Raw genomic sequence first — 5,340 nt, 5'->3', positions numbered from 1 at the left:
TTTGAAAATAGAAATGACCTCGAAGCCATAACTCACAAAAGACTGGTTGGAACCGATAGCCTGAGCCAATCTGGTCAATCACCTGTTAGAAGAAAATATCAACATTCTCCATATGATTTTTAAAAGACTCTGAGTATTATAAGATGAATTTCTGAAAGTCCACATACATTCCAGATTGACCTGACATATGAAGAAACCTGAAAATCTCAACTCACAAGAGAGAAGACCATCTAGAGATGCCAATGCTGAGATGGCACAGCTGTTGGACTTATCTGACAGTCTTTAAATCAACTACTATAGGGGTGCCTGGGTGGCTCAGTCAGTTAAACATCTGTCTCTGGCTCAGGTCCTGATCCTGGGTTCCTGGGATTGAGCCCCAGGGTTCCTGGGATCGAGCCCTGTGTCAGGCTTCCTGCTCAGTGGGGAGCCTGCTTCTCCTTCTGTCCCTCCCCCATCTTTTACTCTCTCACTCTCTCTAATAAATAAATAAAATCTTAAAAAAAAAAAAGAAGCAGCTACTATAAAAATGCCCCAGCAAATAAGAGCAAACAATCTAGAAACAAATGGACAGATAGAAATTTTAAGCAAATAAATAGAACATATAAAGAACAAAATGAAAATCTTTGAACTGAAAAATAAAATAAGCAAAAACTTAAAAGCTCTTCAAATGGGTGCCTAGCAAAATGGAGATGGTGGAGAAACAAGTCAATGATCTTGATGATAGAAAAATAGAAATTATCCAATTTGGAGGCACCCAGGTTAAGCTTCCTACTCTTGATTTCAGCTCAGGTCATGATCTCAGCCCTGTGAGATCGAGCCCTGTGCCAGGCTCCACACTGAGCGGAGTCTACTTACGATTCTCCCTCTCCGTTTCCCTCTGCCACTCCCTCCATCTTGTGTGTGTATGCTCTCTCTTTCTCAAAAGAAGAAAAAATTGGGCACCTGGATGGCTCAGTTGGTGGAGTGACTGCCTTCAGCTCAGGTCATGATCCTGGAGTCCTGGGATTGAGTCCAGCATTGGAGTCCCTGCTTAGCAGGGGGCTTGCTTCTCTCTTTGAACTTCCTCCCTCATGGTCTCTCTCTCTCTCTCAATAAATAAATAAAATCTTAAAAAAGAAAAAAATTATCTGATCTGAACAACACAGAAAAATTGGGAGGAAATGAACAGAACTTCAGGAACTGGTGGGACACTTCCCAAAGAGTGAATGTTTACGTCATCAGAATCTGGGAAGAACAGGAGAAATAGTGGTGCAGAAAAAACATTTGAAGAAAAAATGGCTGAAAACTTCCCATATTTGGTGAAAGATAATATAAACATACACATTCAAGAAGACGAATGAAATACAAACAGGATAATCCTAAAGAAATCTAAGCCCCATTTTCAGATTTTGGTGCACCAAGGAATGTTCCCTTCTCCTGTCATCAGGGATGCTTATAACTTGAGACTTAAATGACATCATGTGTCCTTTATAAACCATGAAAATAATACACACAGAGATTACAGTAAATTCAATCAGCTCAGGATGACATTAAATGAAAAGTTTAATCTGCCTTTCTCCTAGTCCCACCTCTTAGAGTCACTCACTATTTCTGTTTTAAGTTCTTCTGGCTGCCGAAGTTTGATTTTAAAAGATTTGAAAATCTTTTTCAAGGGACGCCTGGGTGCTTCAGTTAGTTAAGCATTTGACTCTTTTTTTTTTTTTTTAAGATTTTATTTATTTATTTGTCAGAGAGAGTGAGCACAAGCAGACAGAGAGGCAGGCAGAGGCAGAGGGAGAAGCAGGCTCCCCGCTGAGCAAGGAGCCCGAAGTGGGACTCGATCCTAAGATGCTGGGATCATGACCTGAGCCGAAGGCTGCTGCTTAACCAACTGAGCCACCCAGGCATCCCAGCATTTGACTCTTGATTTTGGCTCCAGTCATGATCTGAGGGTTGTGGGATCAAGCCCTGTGTTGGGCTCAGCCCTCAGCAGGGAGTCTGCTTGAGATTCTCTCTGTCCCTCTCCCTCTGCCCCTCCCCCGACTCTCTCTAAAATAAATAAATCTTTTTAAAACACTAAAAAAAAAAAAGGATTTGAACACAACATTTTTATCAATGAATAACTAGACTTAAGCTAGCCAATTAAGTCTTACAAGAAAATAAACCACAATTTTGTAAAAAAAAAAAAAAAAAGTAATAACTAGGCTATGTATGAACATAGAACCAAAATCAATTTGGAACTCAACACCCCCCAAAAATAAATCCAATTAAAAACAGATAGATGACATGAATAGACATTTTTCCAAAGAAGACATCAGATGGCCAACAGACACATGAAAAGATGCTCAACATCAGTAATCATCAGGGAACTGTAAATAGAACTATAATGAGATAGCACCTTACACCTGTCAGGATGACTAGACTAAAAAGACAAGAAATAACAAGCATTGACAAAAATGTAGAGTAAAAAGAACCAGCTTGCACTGTTGCTGGGAGTGTAAATTGGTGCAGTCACTGTGGAAAACAGTATGGAGGTTCCTCAAATAATAAAAATAGAAATACCATACCATCCAATAATTCCACTACTGGGTATTTTTTTTTACCCAAAGAAAACAACAACAACAACAAAACTAATTAGAAAATATGTATGCATCCTTATGTTTATTGTGGCATTATTTGCAACAGTCAAGATATAGAAGCAAGTGTGTATCAATAGATGAAGGGATAAAGAAGATGTGATATACGTCTACAGTGGAATATTACTCAGCCATAAAAAGTGATGAGAACTTGCTTTTTGTGACATGGATGGACCTAGAGGGTATTATGCTGAGTAAATAAGTCAGACTGCATAAGACAAATGCCATATGATTTCACTTATATGTGGAATCTAAAACACAAAATAAATGAATAAATCAAATAAAAAACAGAGACAACCCCATATCTATTGTTACTAAGGGGAGGGGGGCAGGACAACGGGAAAATGCGTGAAAGGGAGTGGGAGGTACAGACTTCCGATTATGGGATGAATAGGTCACGGGAATGAAAGGTACAGCATAGGGAATACAGACAACAGTATTGTAATAGTATTATGTGGTGTCCAGTGGCAGCTACATGTGTGGCAAGTACAGCCTAATGTGTAGACTGGTCGGTTCACTACGTTGTATGCCTGAAACTCAAGGAACATCGTGTATCAACTCTACTTCAGTAAAAAAGAAAAAAAAAAAAGCCAGGTTGGAAAGGAACTCTCTCAGTGATTTTAAAAGTCTTACAAATATTTAATAAGTGTCCCTTGTGTTAGTTACCTAGCACACATCTGCCCTGGTGGCCAATTCATCTCAGGACTATGAAGAGCTGAAATATAGTCACATGTTTCTATTCCCCAAAACAGTGAAGAAGAGGGGGTGCAAACCTGAGGTTTTTGGCAAATTCCCTAATGAAAAGGTAAACAAATTCTTCTGTCTGTGGATTGGGATGGACATTGTCTCAAAGACCGGTCTATGTTCTGAATTGATGCCCAGTCCAGAGCCACAAGAGAACCATCAGATCACAGAATGAAAATGAGGGAAGCCACAGGCTGCTGGGCTTCAGGGTGGGCTTGACCGGGAACTCTGCAGTCTGACTTTCTTCAGGTGGTTGTGGAGGTGGCAGAGTGGGATAGGGGGGCAGTCCTGGCCACTGGTGAGCTCTCCCTTTTTAATTTTGTCTTTTTTTTTTTTTAAGTAGGTGGAGCCCAACACAGGGCTTGAACTAATGACCCTGAAATCAAGATCTGAGCTGAGATCAAGAGTTGGTGCTTAACCAACTGAACCACCCAGGCGCCCCTAATTTTGTCTCTTAATATACATTCTTCCCTATGTAGTAGCCAGTGAGGTGTGAGGGAACAGATGCATGCAACTTCTAGATCATGTATTTACAGGAGGGAGACATTGCCTTCTTCCATCTTTCCCCCTTGCCACTGGTTGGGACGTAAACATTCTGGAGAGTCAACTTAGGTCATGCATCGGGGAGTAGGATCCTAGGGATGGAGAGGCTCAAGTAGGAGGATCAGCCTGTGAAGCTGAACTGCCTGCCTCTGGTCTGTTAGAAAAGAGAGACAACAATTTTGGTCTTCTTTCATGCACTGTTACTTTGGTTTCTGTTAAAGTCCATATCCAAAATAATACAAAAATTGTCAAAGCTGTCACAAGCATCCTGAGATTCTTCTTTAAAAAAAAAAAAAAAAAAAGGTGGGGGGGGTGCGCCTGGATGGCTCAGTGGGTTAGAGCCTCTGCCTTCAGCTCAGGTCATGATCTCAGGGTCCTGGGATGCAGCCCCATATCAGGCTCTCTGCTCAGCGGGGAGCCTGCTTCCCTTCCTCTCTCTCTCTGCCTGCCTCTCTGCCTACTTGTGGTCTCTGTCTGTCAAATAAATAAATTTTAAAGATCTAAAAAAAAAAAAAAGATTTTAGTTATTTGTCAGAGAGAGAGAGAGATAGAGCGAGCGAGCACATAAGCAGGGGGAGTGGCAGGCAGAGAACTGATGCAGGACTGGATCCAATGACAGTGGGATCATGGCCAGAGTGGGAGGTGGAAAGGAGCCAAAGGCAGGTGCTTAACCGACTGAGCCACCTAGGCATCCCTCTTCCTGAGATTCTGGGGAAGGGAACCTAGATGATGGGAAGTGTCCAAGAACATTGAGGTCATGTTTAAAATATCTCCGGAGCACATACAGGAAGACCCAGAGATGGATGATACAGATCTACCGATTTCCCATCCTTTGTGGTGTCACGATGTTCCCTGGGGCCACAGTGCCTTTGCATGTTCCTTCTTTCCCAGCAAACACACAGTGGGTCAATTCCTTCAGACCTTGGCTAAACCTGGCTACCTCACGGAAGGTACACAGACACACACACAGACCCCAGACTAAGTGAGGCATCTCTGTTATTCGTGCTTCCGAGCATAACGCCACGGATCAACGACAGCACGAATAAATTTGAAACTTTACATTGATCTCTGACAGTTTGATGGTCTCTCCCTCACCAGACTCTTTAAGTTCTGTGAGGTCAGGGACCCCATCTGTCTCCTTCAACTGTTGCTTCCCCAGCACCTAGGGCACCGCATACGGTAGGCATTTGGTAAGAACCTAAGGATATAAGCAACGAATGAATGGATGAGTGATATTCCGACACAGGGCAGTGTAAATACCGACTCCTCTTCCCACGAAGAAAAGCAAAGCTCAGAATCGTGAGCCATTCGGTGAACGCTAACGTGAGCGCACAGAGGCGCCGACCTCCCACAACCCTGCTGTTTACGCAAGCGAGTACTTCAAAGTGGGAACCTGCTCAAAGTCACCTAGCCGGTAAGCGGCCGGCCCCCACTCATT

The sequence above is a fragment of the Mustela lutreola genome, chromosome 9 (genome assembly GCF_030435805.1).
Source record: "Mustela lutreola isolate mMusLut2 chromosome 9, mMusLut2.pri, whole genome shotgun sequence".
NCBI lineage: Eukaryota > Metazoa > Chordata > Mammalia > Carnivora > Mustelidae > Mustela > Mustela lutreola.
The sequence above is the reverse complement of the archived record's forward strand: the minus strand, read 5'-3'. Positions refer to the sequence as shown.